We start from the raw sequence: 24,742 nt of genomic DNA on the forward strand, positions 1-24,742 counted from the left end.
TTAGGGAACTCCTGTTGTCAATAACTTCAGGTACTTCCTCACAGCTAGCCAAATTCCCCAGGAAATAGTCTTCCAGTTTATTCTTGGAGAGTAACAGCCTGGCTGCTAGCCTTCTAGGAGCCCAGTAGGAGGCTATGCGGGATTTGAATAAAATATTCATGTGCACTTGGTATGGAGGCTGCATCTTCAGCCATGCCCAGCATCCCCCAATTCAGACGTTCTGTTTTACAGGGGTGGGCCTGGGGTGGAGCTGTCACCCAGCCACATGGACTAGGAGGGCATCTAGGAATCCAGTTGATGACTAATAGCTTCCAGCAGCCCTGATTTCAGTCCATTCCCTTTCTCCTCCAGTGCCAGAGGCCCTGGTATTGCCAGCTCCTGTACTTTTTTGAGGTTCTGCAGCATAAACCAAGTTGGTTCTCAGCTCTCCTCTCTGCTGGTGTAGAAACTGCCTTTCTTGGGTCTTCGAAACCAGTTCCCCTCAGCTCACTGGCTTTCTAGTTTTCAAAATGTGGCTGTTGTTTTCCTCTCTTGTTCTCTCTGTCTTTGTTGGTTTCTAATTGTGTTTGTTTATTAATCTGTTTATTGTAGGGTTAGTGGGATTTCAGGAGGAAGTGAAGTTAGATACATATGTTCAATCCATCATTTCAACCCAGAAATTCTACTATTACCTTTAATTTGCTTAATACAGAAATAAATAGGCTGGGCGCGGTGACTCACACCTGTAATCCCAGCACTTTGGGAGGCCAAGGCAGGCAGATCACGAGGTCAGGAGATCGAGACCATCCTTGCTAATATGGTGAAACCCCGTCTCTACTAAAAATACAAAAAAAGTTAGCTGGGCGTGGTGGCGGGCACCTGTAATCCCTAATCCCAGCTACTCGGGAGGCTGAGGCAGGAGAATGGCGTGAACCCGGGAGGCAGAGGTTCAGTGAGCCTCTAGCACCCCTGCACTCCAGCCTGGGCGACAGAGCGAGACTCCATCTCAAAAAATAAATAAATAAATAAATAAATAAATAAATAAATAAATAAAAATAATGTCCTGATTCTTCTTACATGGCAAATCTAGTACAATCTTCTTTTTTGAGATGGAGTTTCACTCTCGTTGACCAGGCTGGAAAGCAATGGCGTGAGCCGAGATCGCACCACTGCACTCCAGCCTGGGCGACAGAGTGAGACTCCATCTCAAAAAAAATAAAAAATAAAAATAAATAAATAAATAAATAAATAAAATAATGTCCTGATTCTTCTTACATGACAAATCTAGTACAATCTTTTTTATTTTTTTTGAGACAGGGACTCCCTCTGTCACCCAGGTTGGAATGCAGTGGCACAATCATAGCTCACCATAGCCTCTACCTCCCACTGCACCTGGCCCTTCTAGTACGATCTTAAAATTTAATGTGGGTCCCCCTGAGATGTAAATGCTCTTGCTTCAAAATTCATTTTAAGGAGAGGTTGCTAGGCTGGGCACGGTGGCTCACACCTGTAATCCCAGCACTTTGGGAGGCCGAGGTGGTTGGATCATCTGAGGTCAGGAGTTCAAGACCAGCCTGGCCAACATGACAAAACCCCATCTCCACTAAAAATACAAAAATTAGCCAGGTGTGGTGGCGGGTGCCTGTAATCCAGCTACTCAGGAGGCTGAGGCAGGAGAATCGCTTGAACCTGGGAGGCGGAGGTTGCAGTGGGCTGAGATCATGCCATTGCACTCTAGCCTGGGCAACAAGAGTGAAACTCCATCTCAAAAAACAAGGAGAGGTTGCTCATGCCTGTAATTCCAGCACTTTAGGAGGCCAAGGCAGGCAGGTTGCTTGAGCTCAGGAGTTTGAAATCAGTCTGGGCAACATGGTGAAACCCTGACTCTACAAAAAATACAAAAATTAACTGGGTGTGATGGCATACACCTGTGGTTCCAACTACTCGGGAGCCTGAGGTGGGAGGATCACTTGAACTCAGGAGATTGAAGCTACAATGAATCATGATGGCATCACTGCACTCCAGCCTGGGTGACAGACTGAGACCTTGTCTCAAAAAAATAAATTAATTCATTAAAGAGTGTTGGAAAAAGCCAGGTGCAGTGGCTCATGCCTGTAATCCCGGCATTTTGGGAGGCCGAGGCAGGCAGATCACTTGAGGTCAGGGGTTCGAGACCAGCCTGGCCAACATGGTGAAACTCTGTCTCTACTAAAAATACAAAAAATTACCCAGGCGTGGGTGATGCATGTCTGTAATCCCAGCTACTCAGGAGGCTGAGGCACAAGAATTGCTCAAATCTGGGAGGTGGAGGTGGCAGTGAGCCAAGATCACTGCACTCCAGCCTGGGCGACAGAGTGAAACTGTCTCAAAAGAAACAAAAACAAAAACAAAAATTAGCCGGGTGTGGTGGCTCACACCTGTAATCCCAGCACTTTGGGAGGCTGAGGCAGGTGGATCACCTGAGGTCAGGAGTTCAAGACAGGCCTGGCCAACATGGTGAAACCTTGTCTCTACTAAAAATACAAAAAACATTAGCCAGGCGTGGTGGCGCATGCCTGTAGTCCCAGCGACTCAGGAAGCTGAGGCAGGAGAATTGCTTCAACCCAGAAGGTGGAGATTGCAGTGAGCTAAGATTGTGCCACTGCACTCCAGCCTGGGTGACACAACAAGACTCTGTCTCAAAAAACAAACAAAAAAAGAGTGTTAGGGGAAAAGCCTTGCTTTGTCTTCATAGTCATTGCATAAGAGTTCCTGAAAGCATGATATGGTACTGACAATTCTCTTGTCTGAATAGCTATATTAATGTGGGACTCAAAAAAAATACTGAGGACCTACTGTGTACCAGGCCTGAACCATGACTAATGAGGCTTCAGCTCCGATGGCCCCTCCACTAGCCTCTTCTTGAGCCATCCTCAGAGGTTCCTGGCTCTAGGAGTCCTACCACAAACTTCCTGGTCTCTTCCAGCCAGTTCTCCCAGTTCCCAGTCCAGCTGGACCTGTGGGGCAGGCATCCCACTCAGCCCTTCCCACTTGGCTTCTTCCACTGTCCTGATGGCTGAGAACAGAATTCTGGAGCTGGTGACCATGTAGTCGCTGACACTTATATGGAACCTCCACGTCAGATTGCTTTCCGCTATTTACCTAATAAAATGACTTTTGGCCAGGCTTGGTGGCTCAAGCCTGTAATCCCAGCACTTTGGGAGGCCAAGGCGGGCAGATCACCTGAGGTCAAGAGTTCGAGACAAGCCTGGCCAACATGGTGAAACCCCGTCTCTACTAAAAATATAAAAATTAGCTGGGCGTGGTGGCAGGCACCTATAATCCCAGCTACTCTACTTGGGAGGCTGAGGCAGGAGAATTGCTTAAACCCGGGGGGTGGGGGTCACAGTGAGCCAAGATTGTGCCACCACACTCCAGCCTGGGCAACAGAGTGAGACTCCATCTCAAAAAAAAAAAAAAAAAGACAAAAGAACTGGGTTGCCCTTACTGTATAATAAAGAAGGTGCCAGAAAGCCCTCTAGTTCCTCCTACTTATCCTTCGAAATTCAGTTCAGGTGGTCCTTCTCTGAGGAACTTTCCTGGACAAAGACTACCTGGCCCCCGTGCCCACCTCTGTCACAGTACACATTTCCTCTGCAGTACAGGGTTTATCTGGACACTATGGGCCACAAGGGCAAGCACCAGGCCTTTACCCCCGCACTGAGCACATTCTGGCACATGGAGACTGCTCAGTGTTTGTTGAATTAATGAATGAAAAGAAATGAACATGGCAGGCCCGGGTACAGGACCACCTAAAGATAAGTTCTACTAGGCCAGGTATGGTGGCTCACCTCTGTAATCCCAGCACTTTGGGAAGCCAAGGAAAGAGGATCACTTGAACCCAGGAGTTCGAGACCAGTCAGAGCAACATGGCGAAATCCTGTCTCTACAAAGTATATATATATATGTATATAAAATTAGCCAGGTGTGGTGGTGTGTGCCTGTAGTCCCAGCCACTTGGGAGGCTGAGGTAGGAGGATTGCTTGATCCTGGGAAGTCGAGACCGAGGTAAGCTATGATTGCACCATTGCGCTTCAGTCTGGGCAATAAAATGAGAACTTGTCTGGAAAAAAAAAAGCAAATAAAAAAAGGAAACAATAATCAAAAATGGTTAAAAGCATAAAAGCAGGTTAGCTACTGTAAAGGAAACACAGGGCTTTTCAAATTCATTAGTAAAGTCTGTTTATTGAATGTCCTCATATGAAAATGAGTAGTCCCAACTGTGCCATGAATTAAAGGGGAATGTAGAAAGTAAAAAGTTCCTCTTCAAATTTCCCTTCTTATTAAAGAATAAATCATAAGTGTTAGAAATAATAATTTCTTTTAAAGACTAACTTCCTTCAAGCCTCCTTGCTTTGTGCTAATAACTCTTTGTTAAGCCCTATCCTATGTAGCTGTTAGATATAAAGGAGTAAGTACATCGATGTCCTTACACTTTAGCCAAAATACTTGTGCTAGACATGCTCACAGGCATGTAGTACATTCTATGTCCTTGTACTTTAACCAAAATATTTGTACTGGATGTGCTCACAGCCATGCCTCAGCTCTCAGCCTATGCCCCTTCCTTATTTAAGAATATTATTACTTTTTCTTTTTTTGCAGGGGGAGGGGTGTTTAGTAAATATTTATTTCATCCTAGCTTTCCAAGTCTGAACAGTAAAGGACTATAAAATGTGCACAGCATTAAAAAAAATAGCTGTAGCCAAAAGAGGAATTAGACTTATTCTATGAGAACCAGGAGCAGCTTTTATTTCAACCGTCCAATGATGAAAAAGTTTGCCTGGGGATGTATACAATTTCCCATCACTAGAAAAGTTCAAGAAGAAGCTGAGCTTCTAGAAGAAAATGTGGCCCATATACACCATGGAATACTATGCAGCCGTAAAAAAGGATGAGTTCACGTCCTTTGTTGGGACATGGATGAAGCTGGAAACCATCATTCTCAGCAAACTATCACAAGGACAGAAAACCAAACACCGCATGTTCTCACTCATAGGTGGGAGTTGAACAATGAGAACATATGGACACAGGAAGGGGAACATCACACACCGGGGCCTGTTGTGGGGTGGGGGGATGGGGGAGGGATAGCATTAGGAGCTATACCTAATGTGAATGACAAGTTAATGGGTGTAGCACACCAACATGGCATATGTATACATATGTAACTAACCTGCATGTTGTGCACATGTACCCTAAAACTTAAACTATAACAAAAAATATATATATAAAAGAATATTATTACTTTTCTAAGTCCTTTCCTAAGCAACTTCTTCTTTTCCTCTGTTCTCCATTGTTTTTACCTATTTAAAAAAATGTTTGAGCTGTTAGCCAATCAGGTTCAGTTTAGATTGTGAGGTCTGGCTCCAGCCAATGGAAACAGGACACAGTAACAGGGACAAACTACGTAAGGGATAAAAATTGCTTCCCTCCTCTGTTCAAGTGTGCTGTCACCATTGTTCCATCTGTGAGGAGCACCCTTCCTGCAGAAAGTAAAATTGCCTTGCTAAGAAAACTTTTTATCTAAATGCCGATTTTTCCTCGTAATACCGAAGACCAAGCATTCTGTTTCTAAATAAACATTTTACTTATAACAGGGAATAATTCATCTCAGCTTCTTGGACCTCTTTTCCTGTATGCCAAGTCATTTCACATCTTTCCAGGAGACCAGAGGTCTGAGCTAAAATAGAGAAAAATGTGTGCGATGCTCTTTTTTGAAGTATAACAAGCTTGCCTACTCACTTACCCACACAAAGTTTCTCACATCTGTGATGTCGTTTGCTTCTCACTCTAACCCCATGAGGTGTAAGAGACTTGGCAGGTGTTATCATTACCTTAATTTAAAATTTACAGATGAGGAAACAGCTCAGAGAGATTAATTGATTTGCCCAAGTCACAGGAAGTAGGTGGTGATGCTGCCAAACCATCTCAGGAATTCCGATTCCAGATTCTGTGTTGCTTTCTGTGACATCAGGCACAGAATGTAAGGGTTCCATCAGAACCCTACGTAAGGGTTCTGTCCATCAGAACGCAAGGGTTAAGAAGTGGGAGCATTTACAAAACAGATTCGTTTCTACAGTGTTTGTATGTTGATAAGTTATGTTTAAAATAGAGATCTAGAGAAAAACTTTAGGACAAATATGTTCACTGCAAGTGTTGCTTATAATAGTGTTAAGGACTTGGTTTAGGTGTGGGTATGTATCTATGTACAATGTGTACACACATGGAATTACATAGGGAAATGACAAATGTGAGTTTTCAAAAGCAGAATATATACATAGAAACATACACAAACCAAGTCCAATGATGATATATTCAAATAATATCTTTCAGGAAATTTCTTAAAATTTTATCTGTGGTTATATCTCTTGGTTTGGGATATCTGGATAACTTTCATTTTATTCTTTATTTCTATCTATATTTTCCATATCTTCTTATTCATTTATTTATTTAGAGAGAGGGTCTCACTCTTTTGCTCAGGCTGGAGTGCAGTAGCTCACTTCAACTTCAAACTCCTGGGCTCAAGTGATCCTCCTGCTTCAGCCTTCCAAGCAGCTGGGACTACGGGATTGTGCCACCACACCCAGCTACTTTTTAATTTTTTGTAGAGACAGGGTCTTGCTATGTTGCCCAGGCTGGCCTCAAACTCCTGAGTTCAAGTGATCCTCCTGTCTCGGCCTTCTAAAGTGCTAGGATTATAGGTGTGAGCCACTACATCTGTTAAGAGATGAGTATTAGGCTGAGCATGGTGGCACACATCTCTAGTCCTAGCTATTTGTGAGGCTGAGAGGAAGGATCACTTGAGCCTACAAATTATAGTCCAACCTGGGCAACATAGTGAGACCCCCATCTCAGAGAGAAAGAGAGAGAGAGAAAGAGAAAGGCCAGGCACAGTGGCTTACGCCTATAATCTCAGCACTTTGGGAGGCTAAGGCAGGAGAATCGCTTGAACCCAGGAGGTGGAGGTTGCAGTGAGCTGAGATGGCTCACTGCACTCCAGCCTAGGTGACAGAGAGAAACTCTGTCTGAAAAAAAAAGAAAAAGAGGAAGAGACAGAGGAGAGTGAAAGAAAGAAAGGAAGAGAGAGAGAGAGAGAAAGAGAGAAAGAATCAGTATTACTTTTGTCTGATTTTTATCCTCCTAGAGAAGTGGGCCTTCGGTGAGCAGGTGGTGGGCCCTGAGAAGCCAGGTTGGATGGGCTGCTCATCTGGCCCTAGAGTACAACTTGAAAGTTAGGACACTGGGGAAATGTCACAGCAGAAAGCCAGATAAACTGTCTAATGCGTCATCAGCTGGAATAGGCTAGCAAGAGGGACAACTCAGGCGCACACTCGAAGAATCAGATGAACTGCAAAGGTTGGGGTAAGAGGGTGTCACACTCCTGGGGCAGACAGGAGGGAAACTGAAGGGATTTATTTATTTATTTATTTATTTATTTAGAGACAGAGTCTTGGTCTGTCACCCAGGCTGGAGTGCAGTGGCGTGATCTTGGCTCACTGCAACCTCTACCTCCCGGGTTCAAGTGATTCTCCTGCCTCAGCCTCCCGAGTAGCTGGGATCACAGCTGCCTGCCACCACACCCGGCTAATTTTGTGTTTTTGGTAGAGACAGGGTTTCGCCATATTGGCCAGGCTGATCTCAAACTCCTGACCTCAGGTGATCCGCCCACCTCGGCCTCCCAAAGTGTTGGGATTACAGGCGTGAGCCACCGCGCCTGGCCCTGCAGTGCTTTTTAAAGAGTGCTTGAGCCTCCTGTATGGACAGAGTCATAATGTGCCAACTCAATGAGGACAACATTTACAATGATAGAAACGTTGGCCAACATGATCACGGTAGAGTAGTACTGCCCTGAGTCTCCTTCTGTGTGCACGTCCATTTGTGATTCTCTCGGCATGGCTGACTGCTCTGCCTGCTGCCTTTAAAGAGCAATGGACAATGTCTTGGCAAAACTCTTCTCTAACTTCTGGGACCAGCAATAGTTGACAGTAGCAGGACCTACAGCCTCAAAGAGCCACAGCCTGGAGGGATACAGGAAGCATGAGTTTAAGGCCACCAAGTGAAGGGAGAGAAGTGAAGGTGAGGCCAGGCGTGGTGGCTCACACCTGTAATCCCAGCATTTTGGGAGGCCGAGGTGGGTGGATCACCTGAGGTTAGGGGTTTGAGAGCAGCCTGGCGATCATAGTGAAACCCTGTCTCTACTAAAAATAAAAAAATTAGCTGGGCGTGGTGGTGGTCGCCTATAATCCCAGCCACTGTGGAGGCTAAGGCAGGAGAATTTATTGAACCTGGGAGGCGGAGGTTGCAGTGAGCCAAGATCATGCCACTGCAGTCTAGCCTGGGCGACAGAGGGAGACTCCCTCTTAAAAAAAAAAAAAAAAAGAAGTGAAGGTGGCAGCAGTGGCTGCTGGGAAAAGGCCATGAGCCACCAGGACCTAGGAGGATAAATGATCTGGGAAGTGGAGCATTTTCCAGCGGGGAGCTTGGGGCAGGCTGCTGCAGTGCCACTCTGCCCTTTGGTGGCCCAGGACTGATGAGGCCAGGGCTCACAGGGCCTCGTCATAACCCCTCTGACCTTCCCAGGCCCCTTCCTTATGCTAGCGGCATCTCATCCTTGTGTGGCTATGTTGCTTTGCACTCCATTGCCCTTCACTGGGGTCTCTGTAGGTGTAAAATCAGAATGTTCCAGACCCTTGGGACACATATACCTTTTCTCTACACATTTTGAGAGCCGCTTTCTTGAGAGTTAGGACAGGCCGGGCATGGTGGCTCCTGGCTGTCATCCCAGCACTTTGGGAGGCTGTGGTGGGAGGATCTCCTGAGCCCAGGATTTCAAGACCAGCCTGGGCAACAGAGAGACCCAGTCTCTACAAAAAAAAAAAAAAAAAAAAAAGAACATTGCGTAGGTGTGGTAGTGTGCACCTGTAGTCCCAGCTACTCAGGAAGTTGAGGTGGGAGGATGGATTGAGCCTGGGAGATGGAGGCTGCAGAGAGCCCTTATAGCGCCACTGCACTCCAGCCTGGATGACAGAGAGAGACCCTGTCTCAAAAAAAAAGAGTCAGGATAACTAAGTCAGTTGTCCAGCTTTTGTATCTCTGGCCGTTCTGCAATGGCCCTCCTTCGAAATGATGCCATTTCGTCCCTGCCACTTGGCACTCTCCTGTTGGTCAAAATGAAGACCTGAGGCACAGTAATACCCCTTTTTTTCTCTTCTAGATTATAAGAGAGAAAATTGTCATCAATTCAATAACTTATTGAACTTTTGTATCTTAAATTCTCAATTTTAGTTCCTTCAGTGAATGAACTCGTCATCTCAATGCTGCCGTGACTTCTTTTTCTTAGGCCCCTGGCTCAGGGCTGAGAATCTCCAGATGCTGTTATGTATTGTGCAGTTTGGGTTGCTATGGTGCTGGGAATGGCCTGTAAATGCTGAAATCCTGCCATTGCAAGGGTGCCTCTTAGAGGATGACGTGTTATATGTGGATTTGGGTTACGTGTAGATTTAGCCTCCGTGACATCGGAGATGTGATTTGGTGCTTCTCATCCTCTTCAGATCCTAATCTGATCACCTTCTTGACCGTGTCAATGGACTGAGTTACAATAGATTGTTCAAATAGCCAAATAACCCATTTAATAAAAGGATGCTGAGCTCAAAGTTGCCGGATGCAGTTTTTTCTAACCTTGATGGTTCATTGCATTTACAAGCTCTGCGGCTGCTTGTTGCTTTCAGCCAAGAAGTCCGTCTGGATTGGGGGCTGGTGACTATAAATCTCCAAAGATGCAGCCCCCCCTCCAGCCCGCTTAGCTCATCATCTTCCATTCCTCTGCTCCCTCCGGCAGCAGCCTCCTGAGCCCATTATCACCATGCTGAGGGCACTACCCCCCAGGCTGGAGGAGAGAGCTGACCCCTGGTCAGGGGAGATTTATGCAGCCTCAGGAAAGGAGCTGCATCGTTCCTCATGTCCCACTCCTTCACCCTAAGCCAGCTGGACAACCGTTTGTCGGATACATTGGGTGTAGACACATTTGTTATAGATACACTGGGGTTACTCCGATGCCCTCATGCCCCCTTTTCTAGGCCTGCTCCTAAAGCCCTGGCAAAGGGAGGGGGAGCTAGGTAGGCACGTTTGTATTAGGTGATCTCAGCTCCTGGCCAAAGATGATTGAATAAGGAGACACCTCACCTAGGCTGATTCCATCAGACTCTCCAGAATTCCAGCCAGTGTCCCAGTGCCTGAGTCAGGTGGCTTCAGTGCTGTGTTGGGTGTTAGCAGCTGTCGTGGAGCTGCACGTAGGTCCATTCTTGGATGGTGCCTTTGGGCTTGGATGTTACCTGGAGTCCTCCTAGCATCTGCTTTGGGCAGCTCCTTGTGTATACTCACTGGGACTCACCCTGTCACTCTCTCCACTTTGGTCCCCCAAGTAGAGAACCACCTAAACCCCTGTCCACGATACTCACCTTAGCTGTAGCCAGCTCCTCATTGGCCTACTCCTGGCCTTACTCTTTTTTTAAATTTTTTTTTTAGATGGAGTCTTGCTCTGTCGCCAGGCTGGAGCGCAGTGGCGTGGTCTCGGCTCACTGCAACCTCCACCTTGTGGGTTCAAGCTATTCCCCTGGCTCAGCCTCCCAAGTAGTTGGGACTACAAGGCGCATGCCACCATGCCTGGCTAATTTCTTTTGTATTTTAGTAGAGACGGTGTTTCACCTTGTTGGCCAGGATGGTCTCGATCTACTGACCTTGTGATCCACCTGCCTCGGCCTCCCAAAGTTCTGGGATTACAGGCGTGAGCCACTGCACCCGGCCTGGCCTTACTCTTTCTTAAGGCCCGGGGCCAGTAACTAGGGCCTTGGAATGCCTTGTATGAAGACGCAGAGGAAGGGAGGGACTAGCAGAAGAAACGCATCCCGCTGAGGAGTGAATTCTACCCAGAGTGCCAGCTCAGTGGACCCTTCTGCAAGGTTCTCCTCAATCACCACCAAAGGGGCACCTCACCTGGAGCTGCCATCAGAACTTTTGTGATTTAAATGGAGCTGCCCATTGAAAGTGGAGGTCCAGGCTGGGCGTGGTGGCTCACACTTGTAATCCCAGCACTTTGGGAGGCTGAGGCCTGTGGATTGTTTTGAGCCCAGGAGTTTGAGACCAGCCTGGGCAACATGGCAAAACCCCATCTCTACAAAAAATACAAAACTTAGCTGGTTGTGGTGGTGAGTAGCTGTGGTCCCAACTACCTGGGGGGTTGAGTGGGGTCCTGAGGTGGGAGGATTGCTTGGGCCCAGGAGGTTGAGACTGCAGTGAGCTGTGATCACGCCACTGCACTCCAGCCTAGGTGACAGAGTGAGACACTGTCTCTAAATAAATAAATAAGTAAAAGAGTGGAGGCCCAGAGAACAGGCCTGCCCCACCATTGCAGGGCCCAGGGCCCAGGAGTGGAAATGGAGGCTCAGATGCATGTGTCTAAATGTTTCAAATTATTATTGATTAATGATTAATTAATAATCAATAATCAATAATTTTAAAATAATATTTATAATATATAATAATAAATAATTAATAATTAATTAATAAAATAATTATTAATACAGTATATATTTATATATTATATATATTTATTATATATTTAGAATATATATATTCTAATTTAAATTAAAACATTTTTCTTTCCTGTATTTCAGCAAAGTCACTATGTTGTTGTAGGCAAAATTTTCATATAACTTGTGTTGAATTAATAGTAATGCTAAGTTAGGCAACTTTTCTTGAGTCACTGTAGTTCTTAGTATTATTAATTTCAATTTGGAAAAACAAAATTTTGCTCTATTGAAGCAATAGCGACTGGAATTGTCAATAAAATATCACTGTTATTATTATTTTGAGACAGGATCTTGCTCTATCACCCAGGCTGGAGTGCAGTGGTGTAACCATGGCTCACTGCAGCCTTCGCCTCTTGGTCCCACCTCAGCTTCTTGAATACCTGAGACCACAGGCATGTGCCATGCCTGGTTAATTAATTTATTTATTTTTTGAGATGGAGTCTCGCTCTTTCGCCCAGGCTGGAGTGCAGTGGTGTGATCTCGGCTCACTGCAAACTCTGCCTCCCGGGTTCACGCCATTCTCCTGCCTCAGCCTCCCGAGTAGCTGGGACTACAGGTGCCCACCACCACGCCTGGCTAATTTTTTGTATTTTTTGTAGAGACAGGGTTTCACCATGTTAGCCATGATGGTCTCGATCTCCTGATCTTGTGATCCGCCCGCCTTGGCCTCCCAAAGTGCTGAGATTACAGGCGTGAGCCACAGCGCCTGGCCAATTTTTTTTTTTTTTTTTTTGGTAGAGATGGGATCTTGCTATGTTGCCCAGGCTGGTCTTGAATTCCTGAGCTCAAGCAATTCTCCCACCTTGGCCTCCCAAAGTGCTGGGATTACAGGGATGAGTCACTGCACTTGGCCCTTTTTCTCCTATTCATCTGCCTTTTGTGAGTTGATTTTTTTTTTTTTTTTAGCAAACCTTTAGAGCACCAAGGGGAAAGCTCTCCCTTGGCCCCTTCACATGTGACAAATTATCTTCATGGCAGAAAATATGTAACAAATTTAATTTTTATCATGTAAATTGCTATCAGTTATAGTGGCAATCTTTCTCATCTCTTAAAGCAATAGCTAGAGGCACAGAGTAACATAAATAGCTAGTATTATGCTTCACACATATTATATCTGGGCCCTACATAGACACGTTTAAGAATAATATGCGCAGTGGCTCATGCCTGTAATCCCAGCACTTTGGGAAGCCAAGGCGGGTGGATCACCTGAGAGCAGAAATTCAAGACCAGCCTGGCCAACATGGTGAAACCACATCTCTACTAAAAATACCAAAATTAACCAGGCATGGTGGTGTGCACCTGTAGTCCCAGCTACTTAGGTGGCTGAAGCGGGAGAATTGCTTGAACCCGGAGGTTGCAGTGAGCCGAGATTGTGCCACTGCACTCCAGCCTGGGTCACAGAGCAAGACTCTGTCTCAAAAAAAAAAAAAAGAAGAAGAATATGAACTGTGTAATATTATACAATGTTACTTGGTGACCATATGCAACTGTTGTGAAATGTACACTAATCTGTGAATGCCTCCCAAGCCCAAATTCAAACATGAGGAGAAGAAATGCAGGGACCCAGGACTACTGGGAAATAATATTTCCATGAGTAAGAATCGGTTGTATTTATGCTATTTGACGATTTGACAAATTGAACAACCTGTCTTTCTCTGGCCTAAGGTCTTCCCTTGGCTAAATCGTCTCTGCTTTCTGAAGCAGTGCCTGACTCCAATGCTGGGAGCATCACAACCCACAAATCTCCAGGATGACCAGACAAGGTCACCTTCTGTTCAAGGTCAGGGGCCAGGCCTTGCGGAGAAGCATCTCTCCAGGCCTGACACATCCTAGTCCTGGCTGGTGGTGTTTACGGTGCTGACTTGTGCTGGGCCAATGCTGAGTACAGGATCCCACGGGGCCAAAACACCCCGGTGCTCCTCAATACATGTGTTTCATGTGTATGTTTGTCATGTATAAGGCTCATGGAAAGGGCCTCTCATGCCTGGGTGTAAAGGGAAAGACTTTTCTGTAATCGCAAAAACGCAGCCCTGTTTCCTGCAGGGAGTAGAGCGGCAGATACTGAGCAGCATCTGCTAGGTTCCAGGCCCTGTGCTGAGCCCACTTTCCTTTTGCTTACTCCCTTTTCTTCCCTCTCCCTCTCCCTGCCCATCCCCCCCAACCCGCTTTTTTTTTTTTTTGAGACAGAGTCTTGCTCTGTCACCCAGGTTGGAGTGCAGTGGCGCACTGCAACCTCCTCCTCCCGGCTTCAAGCGATTCTCCTGCCTCAGCCTCCCAAGTAGCTGGAATTACAGCAGTGCATCACTATGCCTGACTAATTTTTGTTTTTTTAGTAGAGACTGGGTTTCACCACGTTGACCAGGCTGGTCTCAAACTCCTGACCTCAAGTGATCCACTTGCCTCGGCCTCCCAAAGTGCTGGGATTACAGGTGCAAGCCACCGCACCCAACCTTTTTTTTTTTTTTTTTTTTTGAGATGGAGTGTCGCTGTAATGCTCAGGCTGGAGTGCAGTGGCACGATCTCAGCTCACTGCAACCTCTGCCTCCTGGGATTAAGCAATTCTTGAGCCTCAGTCCCCCAAGTAGCTGGAACTACAGGCGTGCCACACCAACATGCCTGGCTAATTTTTTTTTTTTTTTTGTATTTTTAGTAGAGATGGGGTTTTGCCATGTTGGCCAGGCTGGTCTCAAACTCCTGACCTCAGGTGATCTGCCCACCTCGGCCTCCCAAAGTGCTGGGAGTACAGGTGTGAGCCACTGCCCTGGCCCATCTCTCCCTTTATGCTTCCCTCCCTCCCTTCCTTCCTTGAAAAGGAACCACATTGACTAGGCGCAGTGGCTCACACCTGTAATCCCAACACTTTGGGAGGCCGAAGCGGGTGGATCGCCTGAGGTCAGGAGTTCGAGACCAGCCTGACCAATGTGTTGAAACCTTGTCTCTACTAAAAATACAAACAAATTAGCCGGGCATGGTGGTGTGTGCCTGTAGTCCCAGCTACTCAGCTGAGGCAGGAGAATTGCTTGAACCCAGGAGGCGGAGGTTGCAGTGAGCTGTGATAGCTCTACTGCATTCTAGCCTGGGTGACAGAGCGACACTCCGTCTAAAAAAAAAAAAAAAAGAAAGAAAGAAAGAAAAAAACCACATGCAAATAGTACCATATTGCATTCCCTGCACCTTAACACACCCAGGGCAGGACTACGGGAGTGCCCTGGCTGAGAGGAGGGAATGGCTTCAGGAGAACCCAGAGCTCCTGGGATTTTGTAGGGAGGAGAGACGTGGGGACACAGGACCATGGAGCTTGTCCCAGGATGAAGCTCAACTCCGAGGATGGTTTATTCCCTTTGCCATGGCTGCCTAGGCTCTCTGACTCTTAGACTGCTGGGGTAAGGGTGGCAAAAATGTATCCTTTAAAGACAAATTCGGGGCACTCAACAAATTGAATGTAAGAACTTTGTGCGATGCTCACCATTTCTCTTATGCCCAGAAGACTGATATCATGGTTACCTAACATGCGTCTTTAAAAAAAAAATGATTTTTTTCCTTGCCAGAATCTAATGGCGATGCCACCTCTGAAGCCCATGGGACCCGTAGTCAGGCCCAGCTTAGTCTCTCTGTGGTCAGACTCCTTATCTGTCAATGGGTGCTGACTGCCGGGAGCGGCGGGAATTCTGTGAGCTGGCCTCTGTGAGGGTAGCCAGCTCGGCATGCATCGGCAGCTCAGCATGCATCGGCAGCTCAGGGGACGTCAGCTCCCTTCCTCCTTCTTTTGTGAGTAAAGAGAAAGAAACAAACCTATATGTGCCTGTGTGAGTGTGTGTGTGTGAGTGTGTGTGTGTGTGTACGCACAGGTACATGCACACACTTTGCAGGGTGTACTCATTTGCCAGGACTGCTGTAACAAACTCCCATACACGAAGGGCTGAAATCAATAGAAAGAAACTGAACTCTCACATTTCTGGGTTTTGTTTGTTTGTTTGTTTGTTTTGTTTTGTTTTGAGGCAAGCTCTTGCTCTGTCACCCAGGCTGGAGTGCAGTGGTGCAATCACACCTCCCTGCAGCCTCGACCTCCCAGGCTCGAGTGATCCTCCTATCTCAGCCTCCCGAATAGCTAAGACTAGAGGTGCGTACCATCATGCCCAACTAATTTTTTTTTCTTAGTAGAGACCAGATCTCACTATGTTGCCCAGGCTGGTCTCAAACCCCTGAGCCCAAGTTATCCTCCTGCCTCGGCCTCCCAAGGTGCTGGGATTACAGGTATGAGCCACCATACCCGGCCACTCTCACATTTCTGGTGGCTAAAAATCAGCAGGCAAGGTGTTAGCAGGGCTGTGCCTCCTCCAGAGGCTCTAGGAAGGGAGCCCTCTTTGCCTCTTCCAAGCTTTTGGTGTTTGCCAGTAATCCTTGCTGTTCCTTGGCTTGTAGACACATCACTCCAAACTCTGCCTCCGTTGTCACCTGGTCTTCTTCTCTGTGTCTTCTTTGTGTCCTTTCCTCTCCTTATAAGGAATCTGGTCATGCTGGATTTAGGGCTCACCCTAAAACAGTATGAGCTCATCTTATGATTGCACCTATAAAGACTCTATCTCCAAATAAGGTCACATTCTGAAGTTCCAGGTGACACTATCAACCCAGTCAGTGTGCAGGTTTAAGGCAGAAAGCTAAGACTGTATTGTGAGATGCATCCCAAATTCAAATACATTAAACGTGAAAAAATGTACATCTTAAACTCTGTGACATATGCCTCTTACACAAACACACGCACACATATGATTCAACAATGTAAGTGAAAAAAATGTGTTCTCAAAAGTGGCCACTATAATCTTTTGGTGGGATCCCCAGTTAAGGTGCCTCAACTTTGATGGCCCAAAGATACTCACATTCTCCAGAACTGTTGACATTTCTGGAAAAGGCTTTACTCAGGAGGAAGCGGATCCTGTGAAATTGCTAGAATCTGGCTTAGTTCATTAAATTGGGAGATAACGGTGGTGAAAATGCTTTGCAAGCAGTCAAATGTGATACAAATCAAGGTCAATGTACATGTGGGTGTACCCACTTTATGCCCTTAGGGAGGGTCATCCATTCCACACACATACACATAAACACACACACACATACAGATCATTTGAGGTCAGGAGTTCAAGACCAGCCTGACCAACAGACTCTACTAAAAATACAAAAAAAAAAAAAAAAAAAAAAATTTAGCCAGGCATAGTGGCACATGCTTTTAATCCCAGCTACTCAGAAGGCTGAGGCAGGAGAATTGCTTGAACCCAGCAGGCACAGGTTACAGTGAGCCGAGATCGTGCCACTGCACTCCAGCCTGGGCGACAGAGCGAGACTGTTCTCTCCCCCCAAAAAAAAAAAAAAAAAAAACACGAAAAAAAGGCCGGGCACGGTGGCTTACGCCTGTAATCCCAGCACTTTGGGAGGCTGAGGTGGGTGGATCACGAGGTCAGGAGATCGAGACCACCCTGGCTAACACGGTGAAACCCCGTCTCTACTAAAAAAAATACAAAAAAATTAGCCGGGCGAGGTGGCGGACACCTGTAGTCCCATCTACTCGGGAGGCTGAGGCAGGAGAATGGTGTGAACCCAGGAGGCGGAGCTTGCAGTGAGCCGAGATTGTGCCACCGCACTCCAGCCTGGGCGACAGAGTGAGAGTCCGTCCCAAAAAAAAAAAATCCTTTATCACTGGGGTAAAAGGGCAATTCCTCTGGGCTCATAAACACAAACTTCGTTGTTCATCAGGGGATCCATCAGCTCCCTCTGGGTTTATCTGCCTTAGAGCCCTACACAAGTTTCTCACATGGAGGGTTTTCGTTTTTGTTTTGAGACAGGGTCTCATTCTGTCACCACAGTTGGAGTGCAGTGGTGCGATCACTGCCTACTGCAGCCTCAACCTCATAGGCTCCTGTGATCCTCCCACCTCAGCCTCCCGAGGAGCTGGAACTACAGACATGCACTACCACACCAGGTTAATTTTGTATTTTTTGTAGGAGTTTTGCCGTGTTGCCCAGGCTGGTCTCGAATTTCTGGGCTCAATGGATCCATCTGCCTTGGCCTCCCAAAGTGCTGGAATTACAGGCATGAGCCACCGTGCCAGGCCCCACATGTACGCTTAATCTATGGAAGGAGAAGCTCTGTGATTTGGTCACGGCGTCATATACTATAGAATTGTGCGTATTTTGCACTGAGTCAGTCATTTCAAAAGGAGTTGATAGAACTTTATGCCTGGAAGGGAATTTATTCATGATCTCATCTACCCCTCCCACCTTTAAAAAAAACAAAAGAGGCCTAGAGAGAAGTGGCTGGCCGGCCCACGTGCAGAGAAGGAGTTGGAAGCAGTTTGGGCTGAGGAGGCCCTGAAGGAGATTCTCTGAGGCTCGGCCCTGTGGTCCCCTTTCTCCATCACGCTGCTGAGGTTGGGGCACACACGTTCTCGTTTAGTCTTCACGACAACCCTATGAGGTGAGTGTATTATTATCCCCATTTTACGGATGAGTAAACAGAGGCCACCTGAGGCAATGTCTGGCTCAATACCACAGCTGGTGTTATACAGGTGACCCTGGAGCCACCACGCTGTCCTGCTGCCGAGGCAGAAACAGTGGAGAGGCAGGGGCACCCCATTAGGAGCCTCTCCACTCCCCATCCCCAGCATAAAATTTTAAAATAAACCAACTGTCTTTATAATACATAAAAGTAATCAATAAAGAGAATGTTCTGGAGCTTATGAAAGTGGGACAGGAATTGCAGGGTATGGAGAGGAAAGTTGTCAGGTTGCTTCAGGGACAGAGGCATAATTAGGGGGGTCCAGAGGACAATGCCTCCTGCTCTGTGGATGTGGAGGCCACAGCCCTGTCTTTTCTGCTTTCAGAGTAGCTGACATTCATCATCTAGCAATGTTCCATTCCAGTAACTATATTTCAATTTAGCCATTGCTCCAGATGAAGATTCACTCTGATAGTAGCACCAGCGGTAGGGCAAGAGGCTGACTTCCCATGACCGAAAAATGAACCAGATCCTTTGTGCTCCATAATTTTTTTTTTTTTTTTTTTTTTTGAGACAGATTCTTGCTCTGTTTCCCAGGCTGGAGTGCAGTGGCGTGATCTCGGCTCACTACAAGCTCTGCCTCCCGGGTTCGCGCCATTCTCCTGCCTCAGCCTCCCAAGTAGCTGGGACTACAGGCGCCCGCCACCACGCCTGGCTAATTTTTTGTATTTTTAGTAGAGACAGGGTTTCACCATGTTAGCCAGGATGGTCTTGATCTCCTGACCTCGTGATCCACCTGCCTCGGCCTCCCAAAGTGCTGGGATTACAGGCTTGAGCCACCATGCCCAGCTTTTTTTTTTTTCTTTTTTCAGGTAGAGTCTCGCTTTATCGCCCAAGCTGGAGTGCAGTGGCACAATCTCGGCTCACTGGGTTCGAGCGATTCTCCTGCCTCAGCCTCCTAAGTAGCTGGGATTACAGGCATGTGCCAACACATCTGGCTAATTTTTGTATTTTTTGTAGAAATGGGTTTTCACCATGTTGGTCAGGCTGGTCTTGAACTCCTGACCTCAGGTGATCTGCCCAGCTTGGGGGAGAATCTCTTAAAGTGCTGGGATTACAGGCGTGAGCCAATGCGCCCAGCCCAGGAATTTTTTCCCAAGACATCACAGTTCTTTCACACCAAGTATCTTCTCCTACTCAGCTGGCTACTCACTGCTTATTATCTAAAGATACAGTAATGATTTTTACTGAATGAAACTAAGGAAACAATGTGCGGGAATTATGTATCGTGTGTTGGAATTATGAAACCATATTCCATGTAGGGATAATTTCTCTGTTGTATTCTGGAAGTTTTCTAGCACTCAATTGGAAACCATAGAGTATGGTGTACGAAGCTTTTGCTACAGCATCTCTTAAAATACAGACATGTCTCATGTTTTTCCTTTTCCACTTTTTCACCTCTCTAGCTGATTGATTTTCAGATTAAAACAAAATTCTAAAACTCCTTTCACAAAGCACAGACTAAAGCAGCAATTTGGAAAGGGAAATTATTTTGATTAAGGTTGACAAACAATCTGTAATGACATTGCTATTAGCAACCTTTTTTTCTGGATGAAATATTACATGCAAACCACATTTTAGACCTGGGAGTGAATTTAGCAATTAAAGTCACCATCATTTTAAAGCCTGCTCATGTGGTTAGTTATATATTTGGTATTTTTATGTACTGGGTATTACTAATCAGGCACATATTCTCAAATAGTGACAACGAAGTACAATATTCAAGGGAACATTATACAGACACGAATCAACCCCCTACACTGAGAGTTTGTAAGTACTCTGCAGATGTAAGTTCTTGGTTTTTTATCCACTAAGCTGATTACCTAGCACAGATTCTGTTTGACCTCAAAATCCGCCAAGCAACAGAAGGCTGCCCCTGTAGCCTGCTGTGTCTGGGAGGGGACAGGGACAGTTTCCTCAGGGAATGCACTGGAAATGTTACTGTTAGACTAACCAAACTTCATAGCTCCTGTAAAAGTACCTTTGTAAAAATTCCCCTCTTTATCTGCCCTTCCCTGATGACCCTGCTGGGGTTTCTCTCTCTCATATTGAACGAAAAGCCTACCACAGGCTTTTTGTTTGTTTTTTACTTTCAGAGATAGAAATATATTTACGGACAAAATGATAGGATGTCTGAGATTTACCTCAAAATAATTTGGGAAGGTGGAGAAGCAGATGGAGAGAAAACTGAAGCCGGGCTGGCCACAAGTTGATCATTGTTGAGACTAAGAGATGGCACCAGGAGTTCGCTATGATTAGAATACTTTGGGGCTGGGCGCAGTGGCTCATGCCTGTAATCTCAGCACTTTGGGAGGCTGAGGTGGGTGGATCACTTGAGGTCAGGAGATCGAGACCAGCCTGGCCAACATGGAGACACCCCATCGCTACTAAAAATACAAAAAATTTAAAAAAATACAAAAATTACCCAGGTGTAGTGGTGTGCACCTGTAATTCCAGCTACTCGGGAGCCTGAGGCAGAAGAATCGCTTGAACCCGGGAGGCGGAGGTTGCAGTGAGCTGAGATCGCACCACTGCACTCCAGCCTGGGCGACAGAGCAAAACTCTGTCTCAAAAGCAAAACAAAACAGCAAAACAAAACAAAACAAAAAAAGAATAGTTCAGAGAACATCCTTGAGCACGTGCAGGAATGTCCCTAAACTCCAGGAGGAACTTTGGGGCTTACATACATCCTACATTGTATTGGATACTATCAAATTGCTCTCCAAAGTGTCTGCACAGATTTACATTCCCAAGTCATGCATCTCACCGGAACTTGAGATTTAACCTTGCTATCCACCTGATTTTTAAAAAGTGGTATATCTCCTTAGTGTTTCATCTGCATTATCCTAATCACCGGTGAGTTTGAGCACCGATGCATATTTGCTGGTTCTTCAGGTTTTCTTCTGCAAATTCCCTGTTCATGTTCTCCTAGATTTTAGATGAAATCACAATCAGTTCTCTTTCCTTGTTCCTCCAAGCAGTAGTGTGCAATACCCTACTTGCATTAGCTTGTGAAAGCCAAGCCAATTGTTAAGTTTTCAAGACTTTTTTTTTTTGTTTTTTGAGATGGAATCTTGCTCTGTCACCCAGGCTGAAGTGCAGGGGTGTGATCTCGGCTCACTGCAACCTCCACCTCCCTGGTTCAAGCTACTTCCCTGCCTCAGCCTCCCGAGTAGCTGCGATTACAGGCGCACGCCACCAAACCCGGCTAATTTTGTTTTTGTATTTTTAGTAGAGATGGGGTTTCACCATGTTGGCCAGATTGGTCTCGAATCAAACTCCTGACCTCAGGCAATCTGCCTGCCTCAGCCTCCCAAAGTGCTGGGATTACAGGCGTGAGCCACTGCGCCCGGCCAGACTTTTGCTAAATTTTCAAGATTATCAAATATCTTGATATTTGATATCGATATCAAATATCAAGGGTGGGAATATTTACACCATGGCAACCAGCAAATGCTACAAATGAGGGCTCCTGTCCCCAGAGAGCTAGTTGTTAAACATTTACCAGCACGCACCGCCTCCAAGCATTTACAGCTGGACGCAGCCTGGCTCAAAAAAGCATCAAGGCGACCCTGAGGCACAGGTGTGGGAGGTGCCACTGACTCCCTGACTGGGACTAGAAAAGGCTTCTTGGCTGAGTTTCCTGTATTTCCAGCATCAGCTGCTGGAGCATCGGCGAGGCTGGGGAGGGCGGCGCCTCTAGCACACCCAGGAGGCCCGCCCTGCTCCTACAGCAAGGCTAGGTGGAACTGGGCACAGGTCCTGGCCTCTGTTCCTTGGTCCTTTCCATTTCTGTGCAAGGCAAGGCCAGCTGTGTAATTTGCAGGGGTCAGGGCAACATGAAAATATGGGGCTCCTCATTCAAAAGCTGGAAAAAAGCTTTTTCCTTCCTTCACCTGCGGTCTCTTTCTCCACCAATTATGGTGTTTTTAATTTGCTATTTAATGTCATGTTCTCTTGGGAATGAAGATATTTGTGGGTGAACACAAAACCTCCTACTCGCCTGGGGTCTTGCTTGGTGACTTGGTACACAGAGTACATGACCCACCTGGAGCCTCCTCATGCCTGTGCTCAGGACTCCATCCATGGAGGGGGACAGCAGTGGTGACTGGGTGGTAACAGAGGGATGGGAACATATCCTGGGGAGGTGGGAAGGCCATGGGAGCAAGACCATGGGTGAACCTAGGTGCCGGTTCCCACCGCACGCGCCATCACCCCACTGGACTTCGCTTACAGAACACAAATTCCAAGATAACATTATTAATACATTCAAGACAGCAGCTGCAGAGCATCAAACCCGAAGTGTGCAGGCTCCTAAGTGTGCAGCCCGTGAAGCCGCCCTGCGGCCAGGCAGCCCCGTGGCCACTGGGCCTCTGCACTGGGAAACTTACCTTGGGCTAAGAAACTTAAGAACCCAGATGTCTTCACCACCGCAGTGGTCACAGTCTAGGTACAGTCAAGTCAGAGGGTGTAGTCAGGTTTGTTTTAACAGTCCTTCTTGGCCGGGCGCAGTGGCTCACATCTGTAATCCCAGCATTTTGGGAGGTTAAGAGGGGCAGATCACTTGAGCCCTGGAGTTCGAGACCAGCCTGGCCAACATGGCGAGACCCCGTCTCTACAAAAAACACAAAAATTAGCCTGGTGGTCTGGTGGCGGCATGTCTGTAGTCTCAGCTACCTGGGATGTTGAGGTGGGAGGATCCCTTGAGCCTGGGAGGTCAAGGCTGCAGTGAGCCAAGATCACGCCACTGCACTCCAGCCTGGGCAACAGAGAGAGATCCTATATCAAAGAAAAAATGAAAATACAAAAGAAAAATAAATAAATACATAATAAAACTGGCCAGGCGTGGTGGCTCACGCCTGTAATCCTAGCACTTTGGGAGGCCAAGGTGGGCGGATCATCTGAGGTCAGGAGTTCAAGACCAGCCTGGCCAACATGGCGAAACCCTATCTCTACTAAAAATACAAAAGTTAGCTGTGTGTGGTGGTGCATGCCTGCAGTCCCAGCTACTCGGGAGGCTGACACAGGAGAATCGCTTGAACCCAGGAGGCAGAGATTGCAGTGAGCCGAGATCGCACTACTGCACTCCAGCCTGGACCACAGAGCAAGACTTGGTCTCAAAAAATAAAAATAAATAAAATAAATAAAACCATAAAGCTGCAGGATGAAGAAAAAGAGCATTTCCTCCACATCAGGAGTGTAGTGTGATTTTATCAGGCTAATTGAAAAAGAAAATCCTGGCCAGGTGTGGTGGCTCACACCTGTAATCCTAGCACTTTGGAAGCCTAACTTGAGCCCAGGAGCCCACCTTGAGCTCACTTTGGGAGGATCACTTGAGCCCAGGAGTTCAAGACCAGCCTGGGTAACATGGCTGGTCTACAAAAAATACAAAATTAGCTGGGCATGGTGGTATGTGCCTAGTCCCAGCTACTCAGGAGGCTGGGGCTGGAGGGTTGCTTGAGCCCAGGAGGTCCAGGCTGCAAGAGACCAGGCTGGGTGACAGAGCGAGACTGTGTCTCCAAAAAATAAAAAATAAAAAAAAGGAAAGAAAGAAATCCTCAAATAATAAGATGGATGTATCTTTCTCATGTACAAATGTCAGGGGACACGCAGTTCAAGGATGGCCTCCAATGGCTCCAGGGAATCATCAGGGCTCCAGGCTTTCAGGCTTCTGCTCCGCCAGCCTCAAAATCACTTCAGGGATCAGGATAGCCATAGGAGTTCCAGCTGTCACATCCATACTCCAGGGAGGGAGGTGGAGGTGGGTAGGATGGCCTATTTCCTGCCTTTTAAGGAAAACTTTCTTTCTTTCTTTCTTTTTTTTTTTTGAGACTGAGTCTCGCTCTGTCAGCAGTGGTGCGATCTCGGCTCGCTGCAAGCTCCGCCTACCGGGTTCACGCCATTCTCCTGCCTCAGCCTCCTGAGTAGCTGGGACTACAGGCACCTGCCACCACGCCCGGCTAATTTTTTGTATTTTTAGTAGAGACAGGTTACACCATGTTAGCCAGGATGGTCTCGATCTCTTGACCTCGTGATCCACCCGCCTCGGACTCTCAAAGTGCTGGGATTACAGTTTCACTCTTCTCGCCCGGGCTGGAGTACAATGGCGTGATCTCGGCTCACTGCAACCTCCACCTCCTGGGTTCAAGCAACTCTCCTGCCTCAGCCTCCCGAGTAGCTGGGACTACAGGTGCCTGCCATCACACCCGGCTATTTTTTTGTATTTTGAGTAGAGACAGGGTTTCACCACGTTAGTCAGGCTGGTCTCGAACTCCTGACCTCAGGTGATCCACCCATCTCAGCCTCCCAAAGTGCTGGGATTACAGGCGTGAGCCACCGTGCCCGTCGGAAAACTTTCACAAAATCCCTCACAACCACACTTTCACTTGTATATATCATAAACACATTATGGAGCAAAACTAAGGCACAGCCATGGCCACACCTTGCTGTAGTAGAGAATTGGAAATACAGTAAAAGCATTTAGCTGGGCAACAACTTTGTTAGAAACTGATGTTCTGTTACTAAAGAGGGAAAGGGGAATGGATGTTGGGAAGAGTTTATAACAGTTTTTGCCATGGTTACTCATTTCC

The 24,742-nt window shown here is 46.8% G+C and overlaps 1 long non-coding RNA gene across 1 annotated transcript; it reads left to right on the forward strand.

Annotated features, from left to right (window-relative positions):
* The first annotated feature begins 6,011 nt into the window (after positions 1-6,011).
* LOC107966955 (uncharacterized) lies at positions 6,012-9,668 on the forward strand. Its single transcript, XR_001707012.2, has 2 exons — positions 6,012-6,099; positions 9,301-9,668. It is a non-coding gene; the product is annotated as an uncharacterized LOC107966955 (long non-coding RNA).
* Positions 9,669-24,742: the final 15,074 nt, after the last annotated feature.

Source organism: Pan troglodytes, chromosome 8 (genome assembly GCF_028858775.2).
Source record: "Pan troglodytes isolate AG18354 chromosome 8, NHGRI_mPanTro3-v2.0_pri, whole genome shotgun sequence".
Taxonomy (NCBI): Eukaryota; Metazoa; Chordata; class Mammalia; order Primates; family Hominidae; genus Pan; species Pan troglodytes.